Genomic DNA, 18,777 nt, shown 5'->3' with positions numbered 1-18,777 from the left:
CAGTGCTACTCTCTGGAAGTTCTCCTCGCCTGCCTAGAAGCACCAGGCTCCTAACTGTTTTAGTTCATGTGTTGATATTACAGGTTATGATGTATTATAAAAAGTAGTTTTTCTTTAATGTAAAGTTTGGAAATGGGTTCGGATCAAGATTATGTTCCCCGCAGATGTCAGTCGAGAGCTCGCACACAGCCCTGTGCTGACGTGCAGCTGCTGCCCCCTCTCTTGCAGCCTGGCTGCCTTTCCTGCCTCTAGGCTTGGAATTATACTCAGTTCTCTTGGAAATGGCCAGAGTGACAAGCAAACTGCTCTGGACCTGAGGTACATGTTTCCCTGGGGATTTACCCTAGGATCCAAACTGTATTCTCTATGGGATTGCCTGTTGGACTGACTCATGCCATTTCAAATGACAGCTTAATTCATCCTGTTCCCTTGAGCAAGGGTTGGTAACACAGACCACTGGGGATGATGGGCATTTCCAGTGACAGGTAGACACCTGCACTGAACTCTCAATTCACTTCAACTTAGGCTACTTTCCCAGAAAGAGTGTATTAACTTCCAGTTTCTACTGAACTCTGGTTTCACTTAGAGAGTTAAAGTTACAAAGCACACATCTATTTTCTACATGGAATGGTTATTTTCAGGAGTAAAAAAATTTAGGACTATTGAGAGAATGGAATGTATAAAACTCGGTTGGTAAATTAAAAAAAAAATTAAAGCCTTCCTGAATCAACTTGGGAATAAACAGTTCTTAATGACAATTGTATTGTGGTACTTTATTGTCACATAATTTATTTTGTACACATAATTGACTTTTACTTGGGAAGCAGGAAAGCCCATGCAGAAATGTTAAAAAGAAGTCAAGTGAGAGACCAGCTGGGAGAAATTAAATCCATCTGTGTGTAAATATAATAAGGTGAAAGGAGTTTGGCATTTATTGAGGAGTATATGCAAATGTAGTGAGTTGCTAGAAGGGACGTTCTCTGGGGCCTGCAGTGATTTTGAGAATTCTGAAGAATTGGCAGAGATTCAGCTGGGCATGAAAGATGGTTGGGATTATGGTGAGAAATGGGGAGGGATTTCAGACAGAGGATGTGCAAAGTTGTAAAGTGGGAAAAGTACTTTTTTTTTTGTAGTGGGAAGTGACCAAACACTCGTGTATTATATGGAAATAAATGAGAAGTAAAATTTGATATTGTTCAGCCCAGACTGGGTAGAAAGGGACAGACCTTGAATAATACATGCATTATTAAGGTTTTTTTTTTTGTGTGTGTTTTACTACATATCAAGTCAGGCAGTGAGCGAAAACATTTTAAATGTACGTTTAAAATTTTAATTTTCACAACAGACCAATAAGGAAGATAGTGCTGGTCACATTTTACAGATGAAGCAGGATAAATTTAGAGAGCATAAGTAGTTTGTCCAAGGCCTGGCATGCCCGGCTCCTTGTGCTTGCCGCTTCCCTGGTGGTTCAGTCAGTAAAGAGTCTGCCTGCAATGCGGGAGACTCGGGTTCAATCCCTGTGTTGGGAAGATCCCCTAGAGAAGGAAATGGCAACCCACTATAGTATTCTTGTCTGGAGAATTCCATGGACAGAGGAGCTAGGTGGCTACAGTCCTTGGGGTCATAAAGAGTCAGACATAACTGAGTGACTAACGCTTTCACACTTTCACAAAAGTATTGGAAGACAAGTCTCCGTAGGTCTCCTGAACCTCTGTACATCTATATTGCGGAGCCCCTGGCTGCCTCTGTTCTGGATTAACCTTTCCTGGATGTTTTCATAGCTAACAGCTTTGAAAGATAGAACTAGGGTCTCTTGGAGCAAAGGACAGGTTTACTTATTGTCTGGTGCAATAAAAATAAATGTCTTCCTCTGGGGCAAAGGTTGAGCAGGTTTACTACCCATGATAAAAGATTTGGGTTCCCTAGGCTCACAGTTTCTCTCCTGGAGTGTGTGTGTAGGAGGCACTTGATCCCTTCAGATTACTGTGTGGGAACTGAGGCTTGGGGAAGTGGAATGTTAATAGCACTTGGCTACTTAGTGCTAATTGCTCTGAGTCATATATTTGTTTTTAATTAAGTACACTTATTTATTTTTAATTACTTAAAAAAATTATTTATTTAATTTACTGTCTTTGACCCAGAAGTTTTGGGTTTTCTTTCAACATGTATGAAATTGTGGCAGACTAACTTGTTAGCTTGCAAGGACCTAAACATCTGGTAAGCAGTGAAACAACCTTAGAGGGCTTTGGAATTCAAATATTAGGTGAAAAAGGCCTGTGCAAAAGTATTTTGAAAGGAAGAAATAGATGCTAGAAATAAAGAAATAAGTTTAGGAAAGAATATTTGGGGAGTGTGCTGCGAAGGGTGGTCAGAACATATGAAAGGTCAAAAGAGATTAAAAGATCAAAGGAGATATTCTGAAATTACAATGCGAAATTAATAGAGGAGGAACTTTTCTCTGAAGTTTAGAGCTGGTGTTTAAAAACTCTGTATAGGATCTAGAAGAGGAAGCAAAGATAAAATATATCAATTGGATCTTCCTTCTCCTCACCTCCTCTAAAATTTGATTAGGTTAAGCTGCTGAGGTGGTACTAGTAGTAAAGAACGCCCCACCAATGCAGGATATGTAAGAGATGCAGTTTGATCCCTGGGTTGGGAAGATCCCCTTGAGGAGCACATGGCAACCCACTCCAGTGTTTTACCCTGGGAAATCCCATGGACAGAGAAGCTTGGCAGTCTATGGACCATAGGGTTACAAAGAGTTGGACTTGACTGAACTAATTTAGCATGCATGCATGCAAGCTGTTGAGAGGAACTGGGAGGTTCCTGCTTACTTTTGGCATCTTTCTGTGAGTGAGGTAGTGGGGGAAGAGGAGCAACTGGCTGGAGTGATGGCCACACTGCTTTTGAGGCCATTCCAGACATTCTGTGGCTGGCTGCAGGTGGTGCCTTTCTTCCAAGGAAAAGCTTGGTGTCATTTTGCCAGAGTGGCCCCGGCACAGTGTGTCTTGGAACTCCCACCTGCTAGCACCCACTCTAGCTCCAGCTAGCCTACCATAACCACTTGGCATATGCAGTCTACACAGGAAATGCCTCAATAAAAGGCCACACTCAAGACTTGGGAGATGATTTCACCTAATTCATAGAAACAAATACCATCAAACAAAATAAGGAGACAGAGGAATGTGTCCCCAAAGAAAGAACAAGAAAATAAATCCCAGAAAAACCTTTGTGAAGTAGAAGTAATTTACTTCATTTAGAGTTCAAAGTAATGGGCATAAAAATGCTCATTGAACTTGGGAGAAGATGAAGGGACACAGTGAGAACTTCAAGAATTAGGAAATGTAAGAGAACAAGGCAGAACTGAAGAATATAATAATTGAAATGAAAAAAATATGCTAGAAGGAATCAGAAGCAGATTAGATGTTACAGAAAAACTGAGCAGTGATCTGGAAGATCATTGCCCAATCAAAATATCAAAAAAAAAATAGTTTAAAGGATTTCTGGAACAACACCAGTCATACAAGTTATTTCATTGTAGGGGTTCCAGAAGGAGGAGAGAGAGGGAGAAGGAGGCATAAAACATACTTGAAGAAATAATGGCTGAAACCCCTGCCCCCTGCTGCCCCAATTTGAGCATGGAAAACAAATATCCAGGTCTAGGAAGCACAAAGCCCAAACAAGATGAACCTAAAGAGACCCACATTGACACATATCATAATTAAAATGGCAAAAGTTAAAGAGAATTTTAAAGGCAGCCAGAAAAAAACAGAGTCACGTGCCAAGGAGCCGCTATAAAACTATGAGATGAATTTTCAGTAGAAACTTTGCAGGCCAGAAGGGAATAGCAAGATAAATTTAAAGTGCTAAAGGAGAAACTTACAATCAAGAATACCTATTTAACAAATTTATCATTCAGAAATGAAGGAAAGATAAATTTTCCCAGAGAAGCAAAAACAAAGGAGCATATCACCATTAAACTGGACTTACAAGAAATTTTAAAGGGTCTTCTTTAAGTGTAAAAGAAAAGACCGCAACTATAAATAAGAGAATATCTGAAAGAAAAGCTCATTGGTAAAGGCAAACATATAATAATGTCAAAGGATCATCTATTTAGAAAGCTAGTATGAAAGTAAAAAGGCGAAAGTCATAAAATCAACTATAAATACAATAAGTAGTTAAGGGATACACAAAATAAAAGGATTAAAGTATGATATAAGAACCAAAAATGGGATAGGAGAGTAAAATGTAGTGCTTTTATAATGTGTTCAAATTTAAGTGACTATCAGTTTAAAATAAACTGCTGAAATATGTGAACATTATGGTAACTTCAAACCAAAAACCTATAATAGATACAGAAAAAAAAAAAGAGAAAGGAACCCACAAACCTTCAATTTGTAAAGAACACAATATCTATGAAGTGCAAAAAAATGAAGCACAATAAAATGAGATATGCCTGTACATTAAACTAAGAAGCTTTTGCTCAGAGAAGAAAACCATCAACAAAATGAATAAGCAACCTATTGAATTAGATATTTGCTAATGACATGTCCAAGAAGGGGTTAATATTCAAAACATAGAAAGAACTCATCAAACTCAATTTCAAGAAAAGGAAATAATCCAATTAAAAAAACAACAGAGGACCTGGATAGATATTTTTTTGAAAGAGACATACAGAAGACCAACAGACACTTGAAAAGATGCTCTGCATCACTAATCATCAGGGAAATGCAAGTCCAAATAACAATGAGATATCACCTCACACCTGTCAGAATGGCTACTATCAAAAAGAAGTAAAAAGTGTTGAAGAGGATGCAGCAAAAAGGAAACCCTTGTATACTTTTGGTGGGATTGTAATTTAATTGGTACAACCACTATAGAAAACAGTATGGAGGTTCCTCAAAAATTAAAAGAAAAAACAAAAACAAAAAAGTACCATGGGATTCAACAATTGCACTTCTGGGTATTTATCCAAAGAAAATGAGAACACCAATTTGAAAAGATATATGCACTTTCATGTTCATTGCAGCATGATTAAATAGCCAAGAAATGGAAACAACCAAAGTGTCCATGAATAGGTGAATAGATGAAGAGGTGGTACACACACACACACACACACACGCTGGAATATTATTCAGCCATAAAAATAATGAAATCTTGCCATTGTGACAACATGGACAGACCTTCAGTAAAGTTGAGTTCGGTTCAGTCTCTCAGTCGTGTCCGACTTATTGCGACCCCATGGACTGCAGCACGCCAGGTTTCCCTGTCCATCACCAACTCTCGGAGGTTACTCAGACTCATGTCCATTGAGTCGGTGATGCCATCCAACCATCTCATCCTCTGTCATCACCTTCTCCTGCCTTCAATCTTTCCCAGCATCAGGGTCTTTTCAGATGACTCAGTTCTTCACATCAGGTGGCCAAAGTATTGGAGTTTCAGCTTCAGTATCAGTCCTTCCAGTGGATATTCCGGACTAGTTTGATCTCCTTGCAGTCCAAGGGACTCCAAAGAATCTTCTCCAACACCAGAGTTCGAAAGCATCAATTCTTCAGCCCTCAGCTTTCTTTATAGTCTAACTCTCACATCCATACATGACTACTGGAAAAACCATAGCTTTGACTAGATGGACCTTTGTTGGCAAACTAATGTCTCTGCTTTTTAAATGCAGTCTAGGTTGGTCATAGCTTTTCTACCAAGGAGCAAACATCTTTTACTTTCATGGCAGCAGTCACCATCTGCAGTGATTTTAGAGCCCAAGCAAATAAAGTGTGTCACTGTTTCCATTGTTTCTCCATCTATTTGCCATGCAGTGATGGGACCAGATACCATGATCTTAGTTTTCTGAATGTTGAGTTTGGAGCCAATTTTTTCACTCTTCTCTTTCACTTTCATCAAGAGGCTCTTTAGTTCTTTGCTTTCAGCCATCAGGGTGCTGTCATTTTCATATCCAAGGTTATTGATATTTGTCCCTGTAGTCTTGATTCCAGCTTGTGCTTATTCAAGTCTGGCATTTCGCATGATGTACTCTGCATATAAGTTAAATAAGCAGGATGACATATATAGCCTTGACATACTCCACTGCTGAGTTTTCCACATTTTCTGGCATATTGAGTGCAGAACTTTCACAGCATCATCTTTTAGGATTTGAAAGAGCTCAACTGGAATTCCATCACCTCCACTAGCTTTGTTCATAGTGATGCTTTCTAAGGCCCACTTGACTTCTTATTCCAGGATGTCTGGCTCTAGGTGAGTGATCACACCATCATGATTATCTGGGTCATGAAGACCTTTTCTGTAGAGTTATTCTGTGTATTTTTGCCATCTCTTCTTAATATCTTCTGCTTTTGTTAGGTCCATACTATTTCTGTCCTTTATTTTGCCCATCTTTGCATGAAACGTTCCCTTGATATGTCTCATTTTCTTGAAGAGATCTCTAGTCTTTCCCATTCTATTGTTTTCTTCTGTTTCTTTGCACTGATCACTGGGGAAGGCTTTCTTATCTCTCCTTGCCTTTCTTTGGAACTCTGCATTCAAATGGGTATATCTTTCCTTTTCTCCTTTTCCTTTAGCTTCTCTTCCTTTCACAGCTATTTGTAAGGCCTCTTCAGACAACCATCTTGCCTTTTGGTATTTCTTTTTCTTGATCCCTGCCTCCTATATGATGTCATGAACTTCGGTCTATAGTTCTTCAGGCACTCTGTCAGATTTCCCTTGAATGTATTTCTCACTTCTACTGTATAATCGTAAGGGATTTGATTTAGGTCATACCTGAATGATCTAGTGGTTTTCCCTACTTTCTTCAATTTAAGTTTGAATTTGGCAATAAGGAGTTCATGATCTGAGCCATAATCAGTTCCTGGTCTTGTTTTTGCTGACTGTATAGAGTTTCTCCATCTTTGGCTGCAAAGAATACAATCAGCGTGATTTCAGTATTGACCATCTGATCATGTCCACGTGTAGAGTCTTCTCTTATGTTGTTGGAAGAGGGTGTTTGCCATGACCAGTGCGTTCTCGTGGAAAAACTCTATTAGCTGCTGCAGTGCTTCATTCTGGAGAAGGCAATGACAACCCACTCCAGTACTCTTGCCTGGAAAATCCCATGGACAGAGGAGCCTGGTAGGCTGTTGTCCATGAGGTCACTGAGAGTCAGACACGACTGAGAGACTTCACTTTCAGTTTTCACTTTCATGCATTGGAGAAGGAAATGGCAACCCACTCCAGTGTTCTTGCCTAGGAAATCCCATGGACAGAGAAGCCTGGCAGGCTGCAGTCCATTGGGTTGTAGGAGATGGACATGACTTAGCAACTAAACTATCACCACCACCAGAGGGTATGATGCTAAGTGAAATAACTGAGAAAGACAAATACTGTATGATTTCATTGAGATGTGGAATCTAAAAACAAAACAAATGAACAAATGAAACAAAATAGACTCACAGATACAGAGAGCAAATTGTGATTGCTCGAGGTGGTTTGGGAGATGGGCAATATATGTTCAAAGACAATATATGTGAATATTCCGGTATAAAATAAAAAGTACTACATGGGTATATAATATACAGTATAGAGAATATAGCCAATAATAATGTGAAAACTTTGTATAGTAACGGGATAACTAGACTTGTAGTGATCATTTTGTAGTGTATAAAAAATATTGAATCACTGTGTTGTATGCCCAAAGCTAATATAATATTATAAGTCAATTATGCTTCAATAAAAAAGGAAAGGAAGGAAAAGGAAATCCTGGCTCCTAAGCACTGCTGTTTTGCAAACCACCATTGAATTTATGCTAGGTGAGTGCTTTGCCCTCTTTCTCTTTTCTTGTATTTTTAATATTAAAAGCACAAAATGTCATCTACTGCTCCTGCAATGTCACTTATTCGTTGCTATTGTTGAGTTGCTCAGTCGTGTCCAACTCTGTGCGACTTCATGGTCTGCAGCACGCCAGGCTTCCCTGTCCTTCACCATCTCCCGGAGCTTGCTCAAACTCATGCCTATTGAGTCAGTGATGCCATTCAACCATCTTGTCCTCTGTCATTCCCTTCTCCTTCTGACTTCACTCTTTCCCAGCATCAGGGTCTTTTCTAATGGGCCGGCTCTTCACATAAGGTGGCCAAAGTATTGCAGCTTCAGCTTCAGCATCAGTCCTTCCAATGAATATTCAGGATTGATTTCCTTTAGGATTGGCTGGTTTGACCTCCTTGCAATCCAAGGGACTGTCAAGAGTCTTCTCCAACACCCCAGTTCAAAAGCATCAAATCTTTGGCGCTCAGCCTTCTTTATGGTCCAACTCTCACGTTCATACATGACTACTGGAAATATTATAGTTTTGACTATATGGACCTTTGTCAGCAGAGTAATGTCTCTGCTTTTTAGTATGTTGTCTAGATTTGTCATAACTTTTCTTCCAAGGAGCAAGTGTCTTCTAATTTCATGGCTGCAGTCACCATCTTCAGTGATTTTGGAGCCCAAGAAAATAAAGTCTGTCACTGTTTCCATTGTTTCTCCATCTATTTGTCATAAAGTGATGGGACTGGATGCCATGATCTTAGTTTTTTGATTTTTGAGTTTTAAGCCAACTTTTTCACTCTCCTCTTTCACCTCCATCAAGAGGTTCCTTAGTTCCTCTTCACTTTCTGCCATAAGGGTGTTGTCATATGCATATCTGAGGTTATTGATATTTGTCCCTGTAGTCTTGATTTCAGCTTGGGCTTCACCCAGTCTGGCATTTTGCATGATGTACTCTGCATATACGTTAAATAAGCAGGGTGACAATGTACAGCCTTGACATACTCCTTTCCCAAGTTGAACCAGTCTGTTGTTCCATTTTAAATGTCACTTACAGTGGCATAATTTAAAATATTTTCCCTTTGTTTTCTTTATAATAATGTTTGGGTTTCCTAAGAAGCATTGAAAGATAAATGAAAGGAATGGTGTATAAAATCCATCAGTTTGTGTTCATCGTATCCTGAGCCCCTCTTCCTTAATTAAGAGTCAGTTCAGAAAATCTTATCAGATTATATTTTTAAAATAAGAAGAGCATAGCATTGAAACATATATTACCATATGTAAAATTAGATAGCCAATGGAAATTTTCTGTATGGTACAGGGAGTTCAGATGTGATGGTCTGTGACATCCTAGAGGGGAGGTGAGAGGGACATTCAAGAGAGATGGGACATACATATATTCATACATATATTAATACCTATGGCTGATTCATGTTGATATATAGCAGAAACCAACACAATATTGTAAAGCAATTATCTGCCAATTAAAAATAAATGAATTTAAATAAAAAAAAGAGACAAAAAGAGAAATCCTCCAAGAAGAAGCCAAGTCATTGGAACTCGTGAGGCATACTCGCAATGCTCAGTGTTTTGTATTCCTTATGTGAGAAGAAAATCACTTAGTTTTCTCTTTCTAAATCAGTTGCCAATGTTTGGCTAACTTTATCATCTGCTGCACATTCCCTTATTGAGTGGCAAATTATGTGATAACAATATTATACTGCTGTGCTTCCCAGGAAGTCCATGGAGGCAACACTTCATGCTTCTCTGAGTGGAGCCCAGGTGATTTGGGAATGGAATGGCATTGTTTTGTGGTTAAAAAAAAATTATCTTTACAAAATGTGGCTTGATCTTAGATGATTTTAGGAGTCGTAGATTAGCTGATCATAAATGTACTGTGTAGGTATGAACCCCATTTTTTCCCCCTCACTCTCTTTATTTTTTTGTATGTATCATTTTTAACATCTCCTGAATCCATGGATAACAGGTTCTTAGGTGAAGTGCTGAGTATGTCACTGAAAGCCCAGTGGAGTTAAGTGTGCAAAGTCAGTCTGAACATACGCTGTAATGGATTTGACCTTGAAGGGCACTACAACGAGAAATTGCGGGTAACCACCTGAACTGACTTCTGAAGCTTGTAGTTCTGACTCCCAAGATACAAAAAAGAAAAGTGAGACCAAACAGATTGGAATGAACAACTCCGAGATAGCAGGAATATATATGAGTCTGATTTTGAAAAGTAAATAAAGTTAAATGAAAAATGATTTATTCTCTAGCCCTTTTAAATATTCTTTCTTTCATTCCCCCCAAATATCCTTGAAGTACAGTAAATAATTTGCAACACATATTATACTTGATCACACTGATGCTCTGTTGAAATGAATATTTGATTAATATGTAAATATATATGTAATATGAAATGACTGGAACTTTAGACTCTAAGCAAGTGACAGCATTATAGTGGTAACCTAGTTTTACTCACTACCTAAGCAAAAAGAACCTTAACAATAGTGATTTAGGCCAAGACTTGAATGTTTCCTATGATAGTTATCTCACTAATTTATGGTTGGTTTTTAGTGCTACAAAACATAAAATTGCAGATACCATGCAATGTTATAGCAAACACAATTTTTACTTTTTTTTTTTTTTACTATTTTGCCATTTTAACACGCCATTAATAGAACATATACTTCTTCAACTACTGAGATCAGTTTGTATGTTTGCAGACCCTCAGTTACAGAAACATAAGCATGCACACACAGCTCTCCATATTTGGACTGTTATTCAAATGGTGCTAGAAAATGGACTATAGAAATCATATGAATTATATAATTTCAGGTTTCTCTATTGTAATATGTACAAACATAAACACACTCTATATAAGAGACAATGGAAATATCAGAGCAAAAAGTCCAGGTACCACAGAATACAGAGTTGTGCCAAATAAGGCAGAGATATAGTAACCACATATATTGATTGAACTTGAGGCTGCAGTGACTTTTGACTTTTTTCTTTCATTTAGAATCATTTTCTTTTTTTTGGTAGTGGAATCGCTGAGTTTCCATGTGGAACGTTTTTGAGAACATTTGCTACCTAGAGAAATGTTGCAGCAATACATTCTTATAAGTGTCAGATGATGTGCTAGTGATTACGGCTGCTATGCTGAACAGTTATTTCTAAACAATGCTTGCAAAATACTCTGCTGTGTAATTCCTTGGTGTAGTTACAGACCTACTGATGGCACTCTTTAGAAAAATGTTTTTTTACCATTAACTCCCATGGTGAAGATGGAACAGATGACTTCCAAGTTGTCTTTCTTATATTGTTTTTCTCTTTTCTGCTTCTTGGGTTTTTCCCTCCTGGTGTTTAAAGTCTGAGACTAGTGTAAATATAAGATCATAGAAGAAATATGGTAGCTATGAGGAGCCACAGTTACTGGTATTCAGAACGTCAAGCTGTAAGCCAGCAAGTTTGCATGTGTGTTCAATAATAATGTATAGCCAAAACACCGGGCATGCTGTTGTTTAACACCTGAACTTGTTCTTGCTAAAATAAACAGATAAAATAAATGGTAACCTGGAATACAGGGAATGTTTGATATAACTGCATTCAGAAATATTCAATACTATAAGACAAACATATTTACCACTAACATTATTTGGAAAGTCTCTGTGTTTCTCCTTCTCGTTTTGGAGACTCAGAGCAAAGAATAGACAGTATGTAGAGAAGCATCTCAAAATGATGGTTTGTGGTTTCTTTTTGCCTGTCCGAGAATAAAGCAGCTCAGTTCCAATCATTATCATGTTGCTGGTTTTTAAAAGTGCTTTCTGCTGTTTTATGGAACACTCCAAGCTGACTGCAGCAGCCTGCCTGACGCTGTGCCATGGGGTGCAAAGTTGAAGCCATCGAGCACTCCGAATTTCCCCAGTGTGTCTCAGTGGAAGAACCCCTTGTGGTAAATGCATGTGAGCCGTTCCGCTGAGAAAATGCAATGTTCAATAGCTCTCTGAGTTTCTCATTTTATACCTATGGAGAAAAGACTCAGTGGCTGCCTGTAGCGTTTAATTGTGAAGTACACACAGATGGTCTAGTTCAAGGTTCTTTAAAAGGCACACAGGGGAAGAAGTTATGTTTCTGCTTATTTTTCCTATATATGTGTATTTCTTCCTCTTTAAAATGTATTTTTGCATAGTCAAATATGATATTTTTCTAATTTTGATGTAGGTAGAATACATGAAAACTGTCAATTATTCTGAAGAAACAGACATGAGGACTGCCCTATGCCAGTCACTCAAGCAATGTATATACAGTAACTTGTATTTTTGTAGTCTCTTTTAGGTAAATGCTGAGTTTGGTTCGTATCTAAGCTTATAATAAGAACGTTAGACAGAAAGTTGCAACTTGCACTATAAGCATTTTCTAAATTCACCCTCTTTTAAAAATTAAGTTGAAGTATAGTTGATTTACAAGGTTGTACCAATCTCTGCTGTATAGCAAAGTGACTTGGTTTTACATATACATGCATTCTTTTTTAAATATTCTTTTCCATTATGGTTTACCCCAGGAGATTGGATATAATTCCTTGTGCTATGCAGAAGGGCCTTGGTGTTTTTCCATCCTATATATAATAGTATACCAACCCCACATGCCCAGTCCACCCCTCTCCCTCCTCACCCTCCTGGGCAACCACAAGTCTGATATCTTATGTCTGTGAGTCTGTTTCTGTTTTCTAGATAGATTTATTTATGCCGTATTTTAGATTCCGTATATTTAGGCTGCTGAAAAAGTAATTGCTGTCTTTTCAGACTATGAATTTTAATTCTTTATAAATAGACTCAAACACATCTTTATTAATCAAAATAGGAACCGTTGTAATCAACACATTTTGCCAACAAGAAATAAGTTTGTTTCTTCCTGTAGTGTAAAAATCCATGCCTCCAGATTTGATGAACTCTTGGAAAGCATTTCTGCCTCCTGCTGGTTGTGGGAGCATTTTCCCTGCAAAAAAAAATGTTGTCAAGATGCTTGAAGAAGAGTTAGTAGTTGGCGAGAGGTAAGGTGAATATGGATGAGGCAAAATTTCATAGTACAATTCATTCAACTTATAAAGCATTGGCTGGGCAATGTAGGATCAGACGTTGTCATGGAAAAGAATCAGGCTGGCTTTCAGTTGACCAATGCCGGTTGCAGGTGTTGCAGTTTTTGGTGCATCTTATCGATTTGCTGAACATCACAGATGTGATGGTTTCCTTGGGATTCAGAAAGCTGTAGTGGATCAAATGGGAGCAGACCACCAAACAGTGACTATGACCTTTTTTTGGTGCAAGTTTGGTTTTGGGAAGTGCTTTGGAGCTTCTTGGTCCAGTCACTGAGCTAGCTGTCGCCAGTTGTCATGTAAAATCCACCCTTCGTCATGTATCACAACCTGATTGAGAAATGGTTCATTGTTGTTGCCTACAATGAGAGAAGATGATACAGAAAAATGATGTTTTTGGGTTTTTGTTTTTTTTTTGATTTGTGGTCAGCTCATGAGGCACCCACTTATTGAGCCTTTTCACCTATCCAATTTACTTCAAACACCAAGTGACCACCAAATGATCAACTTCAAGTTCTTGGGCAACTTCTCCTGTAGTTTTGAGAGTATCAGCTCAATGATCCTCTCAGTTAGTTGTTGTCAACTTCCAGTGGCTGGCCACTTGACTCCTCGCTTCAAGACTCTCATCTCCATCGTAAACCTTCTTGAACCACCTCTGTACTGTATGTTTATTAGCAGCTCCTGAGCCAAAGTGCTGTTGATGGTGAGAGTTAACTCTGCTGCTGAATGACCCATTTTGAACTCGAATAAGAAAATTGCTCAAATTTGCTTTTTGTCTAGCATCATTTCTCTAGTCTAAAATAAATATAAAATAACAGCAAATAATGCCATTAGCAAAAACACATACAGTGAGAGGTGCACATTAAAATGATGTATAACATAACCACATTTATTTAAGAGTGTATTCCAATATCAAACAGCAAATTTCAACAATGCAAAACTGCAATTACTTTTGCACAAACCTATATATAAGTGATGTCATATGGTATTTGTCTTTCTTTTTCTGAATTACTTCATTTAGTATGATAATTTAATTTACTCTCTCGAATAAATTTTTAGTGAGTACCTCATTGTGTGAAATCTAAAATAGAGAAATTAGGAGCTTCTCTGGTAGTCCAGACCATAAAGAATCTGCCTGCAATGTAGGAGACCTGGGTTTGATCCCTGGATTGAGAAAATCCCCTGATGGAGGGCATGGCAACCCACTCCAGTATTCTTACCTGTAGAACCCTCATGGACAGAAGAGCCTGGCGGGCTACAGTCCATGGGGTTGCAAAGAGTCGGACACGACTGAATGACTAAGCACAGCACAGCACAGCAAAAAGATAACTATATTTGAATAATATGTACAATATTTTTAAATCATTCAAAACATTAGGAAAAGTCTTTGGAATAATTAGATAGCTTACATTTCATAGCATATCTGTTAAATGAACAACTATTGAATGGGCAAATATCCCTGATTCTTTGTAAGCTGTTTTTCTGGCAAATAATTTGTTTTCCCATAATTATACCTGTATTCAGCCTTATACATTGCTTTCAATGGATTTTTGAAATGAATTTCAAAATGAAATGTGGTAAAATGAATTTCTGTTTTAATTAGGTGGAAAAATGTTCTCAGCTGGAAGCAGAGGAATTGTATGTAGATAACTAGTTTTCTCACAAGAAAAGTGTGAATGGATATACATTATAGGATATATAAGTGGAATCTTCTTCTGAATGTAAACTATGAATACTGCTTTGCATTACTTTCATTTGCTTGAAAATAAAATCATAACAAGTAAGACTGAAGATAGAAGAGAAGAAATGAATGTACAAACATTGTAAAAGTGGGCACAGTCTTAAATGGGGAGCCCTAATTGTGGTAAAGCAAGTAATTTCACTAAGTCCAATCCTTTTAGAAAAATAAGCTTCTATTCCTTATATAATTATTAAAATGGAAAAATAAAATAAGAAAGGTGAAAAAGGCAGTTTAGACTTTGACCATCTATGTCAACTCAAAACAAATGTGCTTCTTCTTGGCCTAGATTGTGATAAATAAGTTACTAGTTAGAGGGTTGCGTGCATGCCTACTTATTACTTCAGTCATGTCAGACTCTTTGTGACCCCATGGACTGTAGTCCACCAGGCTCCTCCATCCTTAGGGATTCTCTAGGCAAGAATACTGGAGTGTGTTGCCATGCCCTCCTCCAGGGGATCTTCAGGACCCAGGATCGAACCTGGGTCTCTCATGTCTCCTGCACTGACAGGTGGGTTCTTGACCACTAGTGCCATCTGGGAAGCCTAGTTAGAGGGATAGTTGGTTGTTTTTTTTTTTTAATTTAAAGTTATTTATTTTTAATTGGAGAATAATTACTTTACAATATTGTGTTGGTTTCTTCCACATAGCAACATAATCAGCCACAGGTATACATATGTCCCCTCCTAGAGGGATAGTTTTGAATTCACTAAACTGTTATTTTTGCATTGTTCAGACAATAAATTCTATTTAAATGGGAAATACAGTAAGTTATTACACAAAGTGCCTGGCAATATTTTGAAAATATATCACAAACATAAAGAGAGTAAGTTTTTCCTCCTTTTGGAGAAGAATGTTCCAAAATAAAAAAAATGATGAAAGTAAGATTCTTACATGGAGAAGAAATTTAACTTGAAATTCTCTTCAAGTAAAGTTGAGATTTGGGTGTATTCATATGGAAATTTCCTTGATGCCAGTTGCAGAGATATTAATCACAATTTCAGTCATCATTTATGAAGTGAATGATAATATGCTAATAGATTATTTTTAGGCTAAGATTTGTTAAGAAAGAAGGAAATAACACTTCAAACAATGTTGAATTGAAAACATGTCCATACAAAAATTGAATGATATTTGCTTAGTAAAAGTAGAAGGTAATAGACTCAAGGAAATAAAAATAAAATAAAAATCCAGGTCGCCTGAATAGGAATGAGCTTTATAAAAAAAAATTGGGTGTCAGAGTTGACAAAAAGTATTTTCAGATGTGTAAATATGTTTGAATCCTTTTGGATTGACCTGATTATTAAATAAAACAATTAAATAGATTTCTGAATAGAAGTACAAATTATACTCATTATTGTGGAGCTATTGTCAGAAAAAAAATTTGCCAGCATATTCCTAGGTTATCTTAAGAATAGATGTGAAAAGAATAGAATGGAAAAAAATCTTTCTCAATATTAGTCAGACAGTTATTGGGATATTATTCTACATCTTGTTTTCTGTGCTTTAAAAGTTAATTCAGACAAAGAAGATTAAGTTTTTAAAAGCACTCCATTGTTTAAGGTTAGAAAAGGGTCTAGTGAATTGGAATGTTAAGTGATATACAGTTTTTATGAGGTATGTGTATGGTAATTGTTTCTGACATTCATACACTGAACTACTCATTAGTCAATAGCACATTTATGGAAGCCTAACACACTGGTACTTTGCCAACTATTGTATAGGGTCCAGAAAAGTCTTAGCAGTTCCTGCTGTAGAAGGAATTTGCAATATAGTCATGGGATTCCCGTGTGGCTCAGATGGTAAAGAATCTGCCTGCAATGCTGGAAACCTGGGTTCAATCCTTGGGTCGGGAAGATCCGCTGGAGAAGAGATGGCAACCCATTCCAGTAGTCTTGCTTGGAGAATCCCATGGACAGAGGAGCCTGGCAGGCTACAGTCCATGGGGTAGCAAAGAGTCAGACACAAGTGAGCAACTAACAATTTCACTTTTCCTCCTGGAAGACCAATATAATAGGCAAAGATAGTTAACAAGGCAAAATATAGCTGTGCATTATTGATGATAAGGGCAGTTGAATTTAAGAAGGGATTTCAGTGTCATTTGCAGGAGGGGGCTTCTTGGAATTATGAATATTTGCTTGAGTTTGCAAAATGAGCCAGATTTAGAAAGGGCAGCAAGGCAAGAATGTTCTGTTGAGAGAACGAGAAAGGCAGAGGAGCAGTGGGGTGGCGGGAGTGCAAAATGTTTGTGCTGGTTTCAGCCTGATGTAGATGCAGTTCTTAATTCTGAACGCTTCATATTTGTTTCACTGGAAATCAAAACACTGTGGTTAATAGAAATGTTAACGGTGTTGAAGTTTAAAGGAGGCAAATCCTGGTTTTAGTATTTCAGAATTGGAAATAACCTTAAATACTGTGAGTCAGCTTCTTATTTTACATATTAATCTTAGAGAATTGTTATTTGGCAATGGTGTGATCACCTACCCTGTTAGTTCTAGGATGAGGACTAACAGCCTAATATCCTGATCTAGGCTAGTGTTCTTTCTGCTAAACCCTGCTGGACTTTCTTACATAAAATGAAAAGAAAATTTTGATCTTGTTTTTAAGGCTTCTTTGATAATTTTTGAACAAAAGTGAGGTTTTTATGATTCCAAGCCCTGGAAAAAGTTTCTGATGAAATATGAAACAATTGCTTATCATGGGTGTTCATGCATTTGATCCATTGAGATTGCTGAGGGGTGAAAGTTCCTGTGTGGTTAGTGATAATCTTAATCAGTCTGAGAGCTGTCATCAGAGCAAAGAGAAATGAGTTTTAGATTTTCTTCATTGATACATACTGACCTTTTAACCCTACTGATTGACAAAGCCACCAAAAGGTACATTCTTTCCTGTATGGCTCTTGGCCCTGGATGTGTTCCACAATTCTGTCAAGGGGGCTCTAACATTCTGCTGCAACTGCCACTTTTTGCCAGCCAGCAATATGCTTGTCTGCCCATTAATGCTTCAGAAAGTGACTAATAAGCTCTTCCACCCCTCCCTGAAAAAAAGGAGGAGGTCCAAATCATTCATAAATGCACAAGGATGAAATGTCAAGTGACTTCCTCTGGTCCAGTAGCCCCATGGACACCTACTCCCAGCTAAAATGTAGACTGAGTTGTTCTCATGATTGTGGAAACCTTGCAAGTATAAAAGAAGTTGTAAAATTTCATGTCACTTATTAGTATCTACACTTATAATTTTAATGTTATTTTTTATAATTCAGATTCTATTTGTGTTAATGTCAAACATTATACTAGAACTCATTCCCTCTTGAGCCTGTCCATCTGTTATATTGTCAGAATGACCTTCCTTGTTTCTTCTTCACTTGTAGAATTTTTTCCCTTGGTTGAATTAAAAAAAAAAAACAAAAAACACACAGAATAAAGCCGCCTTCTGCCTTCTTTGATTTAAAGTGACTAAGGAAGAACTTCAATTTCATATACATAGGTAGAGAATGGTTTTCCTCACAACACATACCATACCTTAATTGATACTTTAGGCTACCCAGGGCATTACGTATGTTGTATTAAAAGGGATGGAAATGAAAGGTTATCATTGTGAAAGGACACAGAGTAAATGGATGCAGGAAAAATTTTAAAAATAAATATTTAAAATTTTTAAGAGATCAGAGTAGCCATAGTTTTAAATGTCTACAAGATATTGTTTCCTTTTTAATAAGATTAAGTAGTCTGAAATCTTTTAATACTGAACAATGTAAGAATGTAAGAATTGCTATTTTTAAAAATTCATTTCAATTGACAAAATACTTGTCTGCTTTATATTCTCAGTAGGTGCGATAACAGCCATAATTATTTAAAGTAAAAAACGAAAACCTGTTAAATAGATGAGATGATGTCATGTAAAAGTTACTGATTAAAGATACAATAGCATACATGAAAAAGCTTTTGCAATTTAAAATGTGTACATTTAACTTATTGGTATTATATGTATATAAATTAGATTCAGTTTCAGAACATTTTTCTAATCATTCTTTTCCCCTGATGTTTTAAGACCACCTTGTAATAATTCTTCTTTGCAATGACCATATGTTCCTCCTTCTTCCTTTCATCTGCTTTTCTTCTTGTCTTTTGCATTATTTTTACCTTTTAAAACT

This window comes from Cervus canadensis, chromosome 20, assembly GCF_019320065.1.
Source record: "Cervus canadensis isolate Bull #8, Minnesota chromosome 20, ASM1932006v1, whole genome shotgun sequence".
In the NCBI taxonomy this organism is placed as follows: domain Eukaryota; kingdom Metazoa; phylum Chordata; class Mammalia; order Artiodactyla; family Cervidae; genus Cervus; species Cervus canadensis.
The sequence above is the reverse complement of the archived record's forward strand: the minus strand, read 5'-3'. Positions refer to the sequence as shown.